General features: G+C 39.3%; 1 protein-coding gene across 1 annotated transcript in view; it reads right to left on the minus strand.

Moving 5' to 3' along the window:
- The window catches only part of BANK1 (B cell scaffold protein with ankyrin repeats 1), a 136,403-nt gene that overhangs the window by 56,529 nt on the left and 63,770 nt on the right, over positions 1-16,104 (minus strand).

Raw genomic sequence — 16,104 nt, forward strand, 5'->3', positions numbered from 1 at the left:
CATGGAGACCTTTCACCAATGGCAGATCTTTGGCAAGTGACTGGAATCATACATAATGCTGTATGGTAACTTTTTACTATGCCTTGGTAACCATCATTTGTGCCCTGGTAGTTCTGAGTCAATATTCAAATGATTTGTCGTAATAGAGTGATAGAGTGAACCTTGCCTAAGAAAGTCAGCCATTACTGCGAACTGAACAGCTACAAAAGCTGTTACAAGAAGGAGAAAAAACAAAAGTTGGAAGAAAAGATCAAGATGATGCTCACGTGGGCCCGACAGCCACCTAACCCCATGCAAACTAGGACTAGTAGCCCCAGAGGACTAGGATGGTGATATTTGGGGTGATTCTGATGACTATGATAGGGGACATGATGACCCTTTGTTCCCTTCAGATTCTTCTGAATATGAGGTTAGACCCACAATTAAAGCAGAATACTTTCTGATTCCAGTTGGTCCTTGATAACAACTGGTGAAATTTCTAATACAGGAGCACAAAGTTCAATACTAACACAACAGGATGCTGAGAAGCTTGTTGTGAGATCTGTATGGTGGAGAGTTAAAGTAACTGGAGTAAACGGAGAACATGTAATTTGCCAACCACAACAGTTAGTTTAAGGCTCCTGGCAAGAAGCCACTTTGTCTACTTGCTTTGTTATTTAAAAAGCAAAGATTAAAAATGAAAATATTTTGGGGTTTGATGTTTTCTCTGGATGAAACTGGTGCTTGCCAGATGGAAGAGTGTGGTTCTTTGGTACAAGCACCGACCCCAACCCTGGGAGAAATCGAGAGGCTACAGCGAGCGTATTCCATGCAGCCCCTGCACTCCCCAATTTAAAAATTACCAGTGTACCACAGCATCTGATTCTTGTTGTGGAACATAATGGAGTTTCTGATGTAACAGCAGACTTGGAAAAATGTCACATTATTTCCAGAACCCACTCCCCATACAATTCACCCATCCAGCCGGTCAAAAATCAGATAGGAGATGGCACCTGACAATTGATCACTGATGCCTAAATGCCAACATAGCTCCACTAAGAGCTGCAGTACCTAATATTGCAACTTTAATAGCCACACTAGAAGCCAATGCTTCTACTGCACATCCACACAATGCTAGATGTCAGAGATATATCTGTTATGGTCCCCTTGCAGGAGAAGGAGAAAAAGAAATTTACTTTTGCTTGGAAAAGCATACAATATGCCTTTAACAGGGGTATAAACATTCACCCACAATTGCTTATGCTGCACTTGCTGAACTTTTACAGTCAGTCTCACTTCCTCAGGATGTGAAACTCTTTCAATATATAGATGATATTCTAATTGGAGGAACCTCCGAAGAGAAAGTGGGAGAAGAGGTAGCAGGCACTTATAAAGCAGAAGTTGAAGTTGCACCTGAAAAATGTCAGGGACCAAGTAGAGAAGTACAATTTTTAGGTACCTGGTGGATTGCAAGTAGTGTGGTAGTTCCATTGGACACTTTAAGTAAAATAGAACAATTACAGATGCCCCAACCTAGGAAAGAATTAAAACAACTTATGGGTCCTTTAGGATATTGGAGGAAACCCGTAACTGGATTTTCTAGAATTACTCGCCCACTGTGTTCACTTTTACAAAAGGGAAAACCATAGAAATGGAAACCAGAACATGAAGAGGCAGTTGAAGCTCTAATACAGGAATTAAAAACGTATCAGTCACGGGGCCAGCACACTCCCATGACCCTGTTATAGCAGAATGGGGTTTTACAGAACATGGTACTTATTGCAACCTATTCCAGACTGGACCGAGCAGGCGAAAAAGGCCTTCCATGTTTAGCCTGACTGCATTTAAAGAGACAGAGAAGATATTCAGGGTGGGAAAAGGGACTTACGTCTTTAGTTCGAGCAGGTAAGCAAATTGCGAAAATACACCAGGGGCAACCTGTTTAGACCTAGAGGGCCATTTAATTTGATGGAAACAATCCTAAAAGGAACTGCTCCCCCAGAAGTAATCGCACAGAAACCCACAACCAGGAACTGATATGCCTACCTGCAGAGGGTAGCAGATGAAAAGCAAAGGACATACAAAACCTCCCAAATTGCAAATGTGTATGAATACATCCCCGCTAGCACTAAACCAGCCATTTAAACCTTTACCAATTCTAAATGCACCTCCTCTCACTGAGAAAATACCTACTAAAGACATTTGGTTTAGCCATGCCTCAGCAGAGAGGGTAAATGCCAGATGACAGTTTAAAGCTGCCATGTTACAAATTACCACTGGCAAGCAAGTAGTAGAAGGTGAAGGCAGTGCAGAAGTAGAGAATTAAGGGCCATTGTTCTAGAAGCACAAAATGGAACAAAAGTTATGGATGTTGACCCTTATGCCATGGCAGGTGCCACACAGTAGCTCTGTCAATGGGAATCCCTGGGCTGGGTAGTTAACAATCTTCTCCAACCTGAAGATCTGCTAACTATACTAAATATAGCCAGAAAGACACCGTTCAAGATGGGATGGGTGAAAGCTCTCACCAAGCAAAATAAACCACCCACAAACTGGAACAAAAAGGTGGATGAATTGAATAAAATGAGGAAAATAAAAATAGGAAGCTCCTTAAATCCCAAGTGGTTTCAGTTGGGAGAATGGCTATATCAAAAATTAGGTCTGAAGAGGCACTTCACTGCATAGAGCAAAGATTGGCTTTGTGAAAGTATTCTTAGAGAATGTCTCCAATGTAGATTGAAATGACAATAGACCACCCTGCTAAGGCACCACCTCTATGTACCAGTGAAGTAAAAACTTTATTAACTACATCGAAAATTTGATTATATCAGGCTATTTAAACCCTATGTGAGGTATTGGTACATCTTCACAGAAGTGGAAGCCGTTTCCAGCTTATGGTTTCCAGCTTATGGTGACTAAGTGCCAAAAGGCCAACAGATGAAACACAGTATGAGGGTTGTCACTTTGGTTCTCAAGTCTATCTACTCCTGATGTCATTCAAAATGATAATGATTCCAGCCTCTCATGTAAGTAAGTGCAAGAATGGGCAAAACAATAAAAAAACCCCAATGTGTATTCCACACCCGGTATTATCCTCAATCAAATGGGACGGTAGAAAGAGCTAATGGTTTATTGAAAAAGAGCCTTAAGCCATATGAGGCCCAGTGGGATACTCAACTTTCCAAAGTACTTTGTCAACTGAATAACTGGTATGGGCCCACTGGGAGCTCAGGGGGCTGAGCATTCTTTGCAAAAGCTGAGTTTGATTCTCCACCTTCTGATGAAAGAAAGTATCTGATAGTGTTACAGTCAGGACAACCCATCATGGTAAATTTACCACAAACTGGAACTATACCTATGACTAACTAAACTTTGTCTCATGCACAACTTCCCCATCACATGTAATTTGACTACAAGCCAATCACTTCATTCCATAAACATGACAGCTTAAGTAAGCCTTCTTTGAGCAATCCCTGCTGGGCAGTGTGGCTGCATGGTAGTAAAGCTACCACTGAGCTAGGACATCTCAAAAGGCTGCTCTTGGAGTCAGGGAGAAGTTTTACCAACAGCAGATCTTTAAGTGACTGTTATACATAACCTTGTAGTAACTTTGACTTTGCCTTAGTAGATTTGAGTCACTGTTCAAATGATCGTTCTGGACAGTAAGAGAGTGAACCTTGCCACCAAACTTGGTTAAGTCATACACTAACATCATCATATTAAAACCATCTTTGCTAATACCTTTGACAGGGATCCTTTCTAAACCACCCTTTTTCAACACCTTGATCTTCCCCTTCCACCCACAGGCTTTATGGGAAGCACTGTCTTAGCACAAATATTTTTGTAAAACACAAATGAATTTGGAGAGAGCATATATACTTTTTCAAACCCTGGGAGCCATTCAGTTCCTGAGCTGAAAGGTCAGCACAGCAGCACTAATGTAAGATGTATAAACAATGCAGGCTACTTATAAAATGAACTCTATCTCTTCTGACCTTCAAATGTGAAATCAGGCCATACAGTCATACCAATAAAACCCTCTACAATGTAAATCATGAAGTTACTGCCTTAACTGTATGCAGTCTTGGAGTCACTGTGGGGGGAAGTCTCCTTCTTTCCTGACACTACATTGCATATGACTCCCTACTGGTTCCATCAGTGTTTCCCAGAAAGTGTAGGCATTTGCAAAATAGAAGATCACCTTCACATTCCTGAAAAAAGAACCTAAATGTATGAACTAGACCGAGTAGCCCATAAATCCACAGGCAGAGGGCACATATAAACATCTGCCTTAGTGTTTCCATGGAGGCTCAAGAGAACTGTGTTGTAGTCCAAAGGATCCATGATTCTGAACCTAAATAGTATCCAGTTCCAAGCACTGCTGGATATGTAATCTCTCTTCCCTACAGCCTCTAAAGAGTTCTTACTCCTGGGTCTAATGCCACCAAAGCAAACCATTTTTTTTTTCCCCTCCCATAGAATGGACTCTAGTCTTATCTTTTTGTATTCTTGTAGCAGAAAGTGGATGTAAACTGGTGTACAACTTGGCTCTCTCCAACTGTACACATGACTATATAAAGATGTACTGTAACAAACACAGAGTAAGCATGACACGAACTGCCTACTCAGCCCTGTATACAGAATATGATAAATCCATAGATATATGTATATGAACAGGACCCAGTTTAATGAGATGACACATGAATAAAGAGGATAACATTCTATCTGCACTTTAATGCTGTTATATACGAATTGGAATTATGAAAGTGTTTCCCCCCCCCCCCCAAAAAAAAAACAACTTTTGACGCAGGTCAGGAACTTCCTCATTTCCAAATGAAAAACAACTTCAGCTAGTGTTGAAAGTTTCTTTGCAATCCTTTTACCTCTAAAAATAAGAGAACTCTAATAACTGCACTGCTTTACCAGAACAATAAAAATAGAACTAAAAATAATGAAAAAAAAAAAAATAAAAAAGAGTGTAGAAAATGGTAATCGTTTGGCCTGTCTGACACAATGGAAAGAACTGCATTACTCACACTAGTGGCACAAATTAGGATCAAATTAATTAATGCTTGTGCTGCAAAAAGGAGACAATTCTTTTCAATACACAGTAAGAATAGAATAAAAATTAAAAAAAAAAAAAAAAAAAAGGGCTTAAAACTAAAATTCTGTGAAATGGGCACTAAAGATAAAAGGTAAAATGACAATTTTTTCCTGTCAGAAAAATTTTAATATATGTTTTCCACCAATTTTTCTATTATTTTGAAAATATACAAGTGGAGGAAGTGATAAAACCAGCAGATGACAGACGTCTTCTGCCACATGTCAAGTCAGATTAAATCTATGTTCTAAAATATACTCCAGCCATGAATACTGATGGCTAAATAGTGACCTGCTGTCATACACATGTCTAGAACAATCATGCTCGAGACATTCTGACAAAACTACTTCCCACATACATATGCCATCTGAACATACTTGTACCAGTCCAGACTGTGTTGCTAGAACTGAGATCAACAGTATTATAAAAACTGGAAACATCTGCTTAGAAAACATCATCAAGCTTTCTGAAATCAGACTCTGGTCCTCAGCAGTATTTTGACAGTCAGCATCAAATATTTTTAGTTAAAACCATCTTCAAAATCACAACCAATCCAGTATTTTAGGCCTGCATAAGCACTCACAGAACTGTAGAATCATAGAATCATAGAGCAGTTAGGGTTGGAAAGGACCTTAAGATCATCTAGTTCCAACACCCCTGCCACGGGCAGGGACACGTCACACTTAGCCATGTAACCAAAGGCTTTGTCAAACCTGGCCTTCAACACCACCAGGGATGGAGCATTCACAACTCTCCTGGGCAACCCATTCCAGGGCCTCACCACCCTAGCAGTAAAGAATTTCCTTCTTACATCCAATCTAAACTTCCCCTGTTTAAATTTTAACCTGTTACTCCTTGTCCTGTCACTATAGTCCCTCAATGAAGAGTCCCTCCCCAGCATCCCTATAGGCCCCCTTCAGATACTGGAAGGCTACTATGAGGTCTCCACGCAGTCTTCTCTTCTCCAGGCTGAACAGCCCCAACTTCCTCAGCCTGTCTTCATACGGGAGGTGCTCCAGTCCCCTGATCATCCTCATGGCCCTCCTCTGGACTTGTTCCAACAGCTCCATGTCCTTTTTATGTTGAGGACACCAGAACTGCACACAATACTCCGGGTGAGGTCTCACAAGAGCAGAGTAGAGGGGCAGGATCACCTCCTTCGACCTGCTGGTCACACTGCTTTTGATGCAGCCCAGGATACAGTTGGCTTTCTGGGCTGCAAGTGCACACTGAAGCCGGCTCATGTTCATTTTCTCATCGACCAGCACCCCCAAGTCCTTCTCTGCAGGGCTGCTCTGAATCTCTTCTTTGCCCAACCTGTAGCTGTGCCTGGGATTGGTCCGACCCAGGTGTAGGACCTTGCACTTGGCATGGTTGAACTTCATAAGGCTGGCATCAGCCCACCTTACAAGTGTGTCAAGGTCCCTCTGGATGGCATCCCTTCCCTCCAAACCAACCACACAGCTTGGTGTCATGGGCAAACTTGCTGAAGGTTCACTCAACCCCACTGTCCATGTCAGCGACAAAAATGTTAAACAAGACCGGTCCCAACACCGATCCCTGAGGGACAACACTCGTTACGGGTCTCCAGCCGGACATTGAGCCATTGACCACAACTCTTTCTGTGTGGCCATCCAGCCAGTTCTTTATCCACTGAGTGGTCTACCTATCAAACTGATGTCTCTCCAATTCAGAGACAAGGATGTCATGTGGGTGAGTGCCGAACACTTTGCACAAGTCCAGGTAGATGACATCAACTGCTCTACTCCGGTCCGTCAGTTCTGTAGCCCCATCAGAGAAGGCCACCAAATTGGTCAGGCAGGATTTCCCCTTAGTGAAGCCATGCTGGCTGTCACCAAGCACCTTGTTGTTTTTCATGTGCTTTAGCATGCCTTCCAGGAGAATGTGCTCCAAGATTTTGCCAGGCACAGAGGTGAGACTGACTGGTCTGTAGTTCCCTGGGTCTTCCATTTTCCCCTTCTTAAAATGGGGGTTATATTTCCCTTTTTCCAGTCGTTGGGAACTTCACCTGACTGCCATGAGTTTTCAAATACGATGGCCAGTGGCTTAGCAACTTCATTCTCCAGCTCCTTCAGGACCTGTGGATGGATTTCATCAGGTCCCATGGACTTGTGAATGTTTGGGTTGTTAAGATGGTCTCAAACCAGATCCTCTCCTACAGTGGGCCCAAGGTCTTCATTCTCACAGTCCCTGCGTCTGTCTTCCAAGACTTGGGTGGTGCGGTCAGAGCCTTTGCCAGTGAAGACTGAGGCAAAGAAGTCATTAAGAACCTCAGTCTTCTCCAGATCCAGAATAGCCAGTTCCCCCGATACCTTCTGGAGGGGGGCCTACATTGTCCCTAGTCTGTTTTTTATTTGCAATGTACCTATAGAATCCCTGCCTGTTATCCTTAACATCCCTAGCCAAGTTTAATTCTAACTGGGCCTTAGCTTTCCTAACCTGGTCCCTAGCTTCCTGGACAACATCCCTGTATTCTTCCCAGGCTGCCTGCTGTAAATAAGAAACTGTTCACTAATCATTAAGAGTATTTAAAAACATGTCAAATAGCTTTAAAATGTTAACACCCTCAAGTTCTCTGACAGCTTGTCTACTCCTTACAAGTTCACCTTCATCTTTGCATTTGTTTCACTGAAGCCTTGTACTGTTTTGCTCAAAGCTTAAGACAAATAACTAAATATGCAAAAGTCAAAACAAATAAAGAAAACACGCAAGGCCAGGGAGTGCTGTTTCTCAGCTAACAATTATTAAGGTATCCAGAGAAGGGTGACTGCTAAATGTTGTTATATAGGGAGAAAATCGCTTTACAGAGAAGACACTCCTGGCTACCAGATTTGCCTTGGCTGTAATCACTTACATGGGTATAAATGAGAGTCACTACCAACATCTCTCATGAAGGTGCTATAAAAAATGATGCTGATGATTCCATAATGGGATATTTCACCCTGAAAGTCTTACTCTGCTTGCATCAAATTCTATTTCTCGTGCTTAAGCATTTCTCAAACACTCATAGAAAAGTGAAAAAAGAAGAAAACACGAAACACTTCATAAAGAACCACAGTCACATGTTTTGTTAATACCGATTTTTGGGGTTTATATTTTCAAAAATATACGTGTAGCAAGTTTTTATGCTTAACATTTCAGATCCCATAAAAAGTATCTTCTGAAGATGAAGCTCTCTACTAATACATAGGTTTCACTGGAAAAGCAAAATATCATCTTCCGTTACTAAGAAACTTGCAAAAATTACTAAAAGGTGCTAAAATCTGGTGCATACAACGGGCTAAAAACAGGCTAAAGGAATAAGGTAAACGAAATTAAAAAGAAATATCCGAGGGATTAATCTGATGAATAATATATCTGAAGGATAATAAATTATCACCATCACTAATGTTATAGCATATTACCAATGACTGGGCATAATGTGGTGGTATATTAGTTAAAATTATTGTGGGTTAAGAACTAAACCCCAGGAATTCTTACCATTAGGCTAAAAAATAATAATATGCATGAAAAAAATAAAAATCACAGTTTCAAGGTTTCATTTTCTTTCAGACTCTTTAATTCCAGACCATTAAGTGCTGCAGCTTTTCCCCAAGCAATTAAATTAGAGACAACCAGCATGCACTCTTCTTATCATATGACTCTGCAGAACCTCCTGTGTGATTTAATCCCACTTACAGTTCCAAGAGAGTCTAAATAGACTCACAAGAAAAGTATGACTCATCCCTGTTTGTGGAATGGGTAACCCAGAACACACTGGGGAATCCCAAGCCCCAAATGCAGATTAGCAAAATTCAGATTAGCGAATTCAGACAGGCAAGGGTGTCCAAGTCAGATTAAAAATACACATACTAGCATGCAAAAATGGAGCCTGGAAGAGCCTTCTGCATTAGCCCCAGCCATTCTGCTACTAGCAAATTCCATGTTGTTATTCTGAAATCCTCAGTAAATATCTGTCTATCAATCTCTGAGTTTTTTCCCAAACTGTCACAGTATAAAAATCACAATTTGAGTTGTGCAATTTATCAGTGTCAAAAAAGGGTGGTAAAAAATCTCACTGGCCTGCCTTGAGGCACTCTTAGATTTCTCTCAGTGCTTATATACTGGCCTTTTCTGTGATCCCCAAACAAGGAGGTGGTTCTGAGTGTGAACTTCAACATAAGGGAACCTGGGTAGGAGAACAGCAAACCATTCCTCCCCTCACATTTTGGCAGGACAGGGAGACTCTTCCCTCCGTTGCTCTATCCTCAGGAGACATGGCAGATCCACAGTGTCAGAAACTAAACCCCAAAACATTCCTTAAAGTCAAAAGACCTCCCTTATCTGATGGTTTCAAAGAGACAGGCCTCCTGCATTAGTTACAAAACTTGAGCTCCTACAGTATGAGTCCCTGCCAAACTTAATTTGTCTGTTTTGTATGAAATGTATAAATGATACAGTAACAGTTACTGGAACAGCTGTGAATGAATCATCAGCTACAGTAAACACCATTTAGAGAGCCCCAATCAAAACATCTTGGTAATACTGCAAGTTTTGGGAACTGCAAACACAGAAATAGACTATCCTTAGACTTGCACAATCTGCTGCACTCCGGATCCTCCAAAATTATCCAGAAATGGAAAAAAGGAGGGGCAAGACAGATAAAGTGGCAGGAAAAGCATTTCTGTCTCTTATACAACTCTCTCGTAGCATGGAGAGTGATAGCAGATATGTAACCTTTCCTCATGCTTCTCATAAACAGCCTGGGTTCCCAAAAAACCTTGCCACTGCTGCACACATAGCATAACACACTGGCCACTTCCCCCAGTTTACTGAAGAATAGCCTATAGTTCCTTGTGAAAACAAGAGATGAGATAACACGAACAAACCAATTTTGGGTATGACTCAGAAGACAAAAAAAGTTCAAACCTTTCACTACCTTCTTTACTGACTACATTTTATCGGTCACGGCAGCAAAAACCTCAAGCAGTAGCCTTGTCATGCTGTTTTCACTAGATTCAATAACAGCTGCCAGGACTAATTTTGTTCTAAAGAGTTTCCTTCTGATATTCTGTCCTGTTCTTTTTTTTTAATCTGTTTTTAATAGATTGCTTTTTTTTTCCATCACCTTTATCTAGCTGTTCTTCACTGTTAGATAAAGACTTGGCAAATTACAAAATATATGATGAATCACCTAAAGATAAACAAATTGATATCATATCTCAGTTGCCACTGAAGTTACTTTTCTTTTAATATGGTTGTGAATGTTGTCACTATACACTTAATAACGTAATTCGCCTATAAAATGTTTTCTAACTATCGCTGTAATACACAGTAGCATCTTATTCTATAGGTCCTTAAACCACTTCTCCATCCACAGACTTTGTAGCAGCGAAAAGCACAAAGAGAAATAGCACCAGGCAAAACACACCAAGCAAACACAAAAGCCTGTGCATACTTTCCCAAGTTTAAAAACAAAATATACTTCCATAAAAATTGTTTTTACTTCTTTAGCACTTCCCGCTTAGAAGCTTGAAACTTTCCACCTCTGTGCCAACCTGCACATGTACTCTTTCATAATACATTTAATCTGCAAACAAAGGTTTACATAAGCATTTTTAGCTATATTCATCTCTAGCTGTTCGTCTCCACTATACTACTAGACTTACAGTAGGTCTAAGATTTGGAGGCACTTAAAAAATACTGATTGTCAAATAAGGTCTTCCTGTCTGCTAGCTTTTAAAATTGCAGATTTATCTATAGCACTTAGATTTTCTATTTTGTCATGTAAGTGCTCAAGTTTCTTTAAAGGACACATATAGGGTACAGACACAGGGGTATCTTGCGCTGCCAGCTACAATGTGGTTGTGAACATTGGATGAGGATACTATGTTTATTCAGCTAAATCAAGATTTAAAGATTCAGAAGTTTAATGGCAAAGCCTGGGTGTGGAACAGCTAGTGATTACCTACAGAATAACCTATTTCACTCAGACGCTGAGCGAGATCAAAGAAGTGCAAGTCCGTATACAAGGAACAAAAAGTTCTGGGGAAAAAAGGATACTTTTTGCCTGAATTTACAGGAAAACAAGCTATACTTGAATTTAAATTATTAATTTAGCAGCCATGTCTCCTTTTCTTATGAAGTTAGGTTATTCTTTCTAATAATTTTCTTGTAGAACATATCCATTTGCTTGGAGAAGGTATACAGTTGCAAAATTTTTAACACCTCCTCCGTTAGCATATGAAACTGCTACAAAATGCTCTTTTCCTTCTGTGTCCACTGCTATCAAACTCAGGATGCTGCCCTACATTTCCTTCTTTCTTAGACTACCTGCACTATTTTCCCAGAGCATTATCTATTTTTCCTTTTACAAAACGACAGATATGGCATGTGTCATAAAGACAAATTCTGTCTCTTCTGCAGAAATAATGCTCTAACCTGTATTACTCTCCACACAGATAATTGCCTGGGTCAAGTTTCCTGTGTTCAAAAAACTACCAAGTCCCTGTTCATGATCTGAACATCAAAAACCTGGCTACCTTAATGTTCCTCAAAGTGGGCAAAACAGACAAAACTATAGCTGCTCTTGTAGCAGATCACTGCAGCTTGCTATAACTGAAAATGCTACGCAAAGCTTGAACTTCTGTTCTAGCTATTTCTTCTTTTTGTATGCTGATAAGCAACACAACCATTATTAGATATGGCAGACTTGCTGTCTTTTTTCCACACCTAAAAGCACCTAGCTTGGACAGGGATACTGTCCAAGGGTATCATCATTTATGTGTACAGTGAACCCCACCAAGGACAATAAGTGGAGTTACAGTGGGGAAGAGAGAGAGAAGTCAGAGACCCATACTTCAAAATAAAAGAGTCTCTTCTGAGGTAAAGGTATGAAACATTTCTCTATGGGGAATAAGAAAATGCAAGGCTGAACAACTGCTCTGTTGTGTTCCAAGCCCACCGTCAGCGCTCTGCTAGGTCAGAGAAAATTAACTAGACTAAAATAGCTTCACACATTCTTAACAAATTCACATCATGCATAATTAATACAAAAGCATCTCTCATACAAGCACCATAATTCTATTAGCATACATAATTTAGGTAGCACAAAACCCTCACATACATAAAACCTCTACATATACAAAATTTCCTGACTTAAACTCTTTATCTCTAACCCTAGAAAGCACCATCCTATTTATTCCTATGTACAAAGTAAAACCTGACAGCCCCAATTGCATTCATGCTTTTTTTAAACAGTGCTACAGTACTCTGATCAATAAAAAAAGAACATAATTTTGACTGAGGTAAGAAGTGACAAGGAAGAAATGACAGTGAAAGCACCTGAACCACGACGTGGTTATAGAGGGCTTGGAAGTATGGAACAAAGTCGTAACAAAATGCATAGCTCTTTGTATAAAAAGTTTAGGAAAAGAATCTTTCCCTGGAAAGAACTTTTCTGACTGACATTTTTTCTTTTCCAGAGGCCTAGTGACATCAACCGAACCTATGATGCTTCAGAGGCCTAATACTCCATTTGACAAGTATTTTTAAAGCCAATTCTACAAAAGCTGGCATGCAAAGCTGGCAATGCAAGACCAAGCCCAGATGGAGGCTGGTTTAAAGATGCCTGACATATTTAAATCTGTTTTTTTACCAGCTTCGGATGCATAACAGAAAGTAATAGTAAAAAGACAGTAAAAAGACAGAAGAAAAAAATCTGACAAAGATAAAATAAAGATCTCCTAGAGCCTGCCTGAGGAAAAATATTAGCTTTTCACATGTATGTAACTAGGATCACAGCAAAATATTATGTTACCCTGAACTATATTTGTTAAAGGCTTTTTCCAGAAATTAAAGCTTCTTTAGGAATAAAATTAGGCCTCTTCCATCTCAGACTAACCAAACTTACTTACCCATAATGGATAACCATCATGTACAGCCTGAACAAGAGAAAAAGGATTCACCATCACAAGAGACACACAATTTTGTGTTCCTGCAAACACAACTCTAAAAGACACATATCACTATCACAATTATAATTAGAAATAGATCCAAATCACAAATGGAATCTGACTTTTTTGTTGGGTCAGGCATGCTACACCCACATGGCTCTGGCCTGTTTCAGAGATAAGCTGTGATGGGAGCAGCATCTCATAGTCTACTAAAATCTATGCCCAGAAGCTTGCAAATAGCAGGAAGGCCAAGATTCAGCAGGTCCATTTCACATAAACAAATGGCTTGGTATGCAGTGCTCTGACATTCACACCTCTTGGTAGCTAAAATGTGGAATGCCACATGTAAAGTCTGGGACTCAAACAATTTATCTCTAATCCTCCTCTGTGACCAGCTGTAGAATATGAGCTTAATGTGTCAGGGCAACGATTTTGTTGGGATTTCTAAACTTAGATCTCTAGTAATTTTTGCAGATCATTCAAGGTGATGGGAACAGAGCGTGTCTAGTCTGCATAACATATGTATTTACCAAATAAATTTCAAGCTTTAAATCTTGAAAAAAAGCATACTTGAAGCATGCAATGCTTAGAACATGTGGGAGCTGGGACAAAAAATGCACTATACAGTTTTGTAATTAACTATTGCTATATAGGATGACAAATACTGGTAAATTTTTGTAATGTGAGATAATTCCAGTTGCTATTCATAATATCACATTTAAAGGCACGATGTTTTGTGTGTCTAAGTTCTAGGAAAGATCACCATGTACTTTTTACATACAAGCTACACTGATATGTGAATATTGCACCTAAAGCAACACTTGAAGATTATAATACAAAACATCTTTAAAATTACAAAATGTTTCACTAAAAACATAGAATTGCAAATGTTATGAGCCAAAGACCAGAACAGTTAATTGCACTATTGACACTGATTTAGAGATAGGGATGTTCACACACATTTCCTCAATGCTGAGACCAAAAATTGCAGAATCCAGTAACCATGGAAGCACTTACTCCCCAAATCACATAGGAACAATTCTTGACAACATTCCTATGCTATGTATCAGCATGTTATGAGTTTGGTGTTGTACCAATAGAATCAATAACAATTATAAGACCATTTTAACAATTTGTGTACCAATTTTACACAAAACATCGTCCAATCAGAAAAATCTGCAAATTAATCTAGCACTATTCTCTAAACAAACTAGCAGCATTCAATTAACATTTCACTGCTAACTGAATTACAATGAACACAATAAAATTTCCCAACTATTAAGTATTAGAAATGGAAATATCTGTAGCTAGAGAAATACAAAGGAAAGGTCAAATTACAATTTCGAATATCAAAAATGACTCACAAACTTACTGAGGGTATGATGAATTCAGGTCTCATAAAACATCAGGGAAAACAAGCATCATGAAGCTAGGGTCCTTGGCAATTAAAAGTCTCACAATCAATTTAGTAACTAAACAAATTAGTAACATTCAAATACTCCACATGATGCCTTGTAAATGTGGGTAGATTTCCAGATTCTCTAAAATATGTCAACCTTGCTGCTGTCAGGTAGCAACAGCCCATTTCCTTCTTCTGGATAGGTTAGATCCTACAGTCCTGATGCCTCAGGTTTTTATGGCAATCTCCTGTTAGTCTGCAAAACAGTCCACTTTTTTGTGAAAGCAATAAAATTTGCAATCATTAAGACTACTCTAAATGCAGTTTTTTGTCGAGAGGTGCTAGATCACAAATTCAGGTTGAGTTGTGACCGTTATCTGCTGCTGTAGCCCTTCCCATTTACAGTAACCATCCTCTGCTACCAAAAGCAAGACATTATCGGTTACAGATGACAATCATTCATTTGCATTATTCTGCCAATTGACAGGATTGAATAAGGATCCAAGTATAATTCTACAGCCTGTTAGCACATAGATACTTAATACTGTTGCCACTAGCTTTTTAAGAATGAAAATAATGTATAGAGGCACTCAAGTTTTTAAACCCGTATCTAATTGCAAAGATTTTTACCCTTGCCATCAAACTTTGTTGTGCTTTTGCCAATTTATATTAAAACTTGTTGTCACCAGTACATTTGACAGTGATCCTTTAAGCAACCTAAACCACTGCCTTTCATGACTCCACATAAATATGGTCAATTTTTATATATTACTAAGTTTAGTGTTATCCAGCAAATAGAGATTTGATATCTCCAATCACTAGTTTATCTACATTTCATGTGAGAGCTACTGAAAGCTCTTCTGAGGCTCTCTTAAGGAAATCAGAATAAAAATATAGAATACATGATTCCCCCTGCCCCCAACAATATAAGCAAACCTGTGCCTACTTTTCTGCATGGAGCCAATTCTTCATCAACTATCAATAATGAATTCTTTCACTTGATCTGGCCTGTATTTTTGATATATGTGAAAAGTCTTAGCTGTATCCCCAGTCATACGGTTCCCTCAATGAAAGTATAAAATATCTCTGCCTCCCCTGCCATAGACTTAACTGAGAAATACCACCTATATAGCAGAAAAACTTCTAGTTATAGTAGTAATTGGGAATACGCAACTTCTGGTCCTTTGTACTATTGTCATCATTACTATCCATAAACCCTCAAGAGCTCTTTTTGCAGTAGATCACAAAGTTCACCCCAAACATAATATGCAATTTTTCCTTTATGATCAGACTGACACATACAGTGTTCAGACCACGAATCTATAGCCAGCCTTCCCTTCAGTCCTCAAGGACTTCTTTGGCAACACCAACAAAGCCATTTATGACCCATTTCATTTACAGAAGCTTTTAAAAGCATATTAAACTTTTAAAATTCTTGAAATCCTGCTAAATCCTTCTCTTTTGGTTGATAATGACATTTATTTTTGCTAGTAACCTTGTCACATACGCCACAAACACCAAATTTAGATGTTTATGAGAACAGGGTATCACAGTATAACCTAGTTTGATGCTCATAGTCACAGTACCTCTGAACTCCAGACACCTTCGTGATCATTTTTAGTTTCTCTGTCTCTACTTATATCAGCATACATTGTCCAATGTATGTTTTC

This window comes from Lathamus discolor, chromosome 1, assembly GCF_037157495.1.
Source record: "Lathamus discolor isolate bLatDis1 chromosome 1, bLatDis1.hap1, whole genome shotgun sequence".
In the NCBI taxonomy this organism is placed as follows: domain Eukaryota; kingdom Metazoa; phylum Chordata; class Aves; order Psittaciformes; family Psittacidae; genus Lathamus; species Lathamus discolor.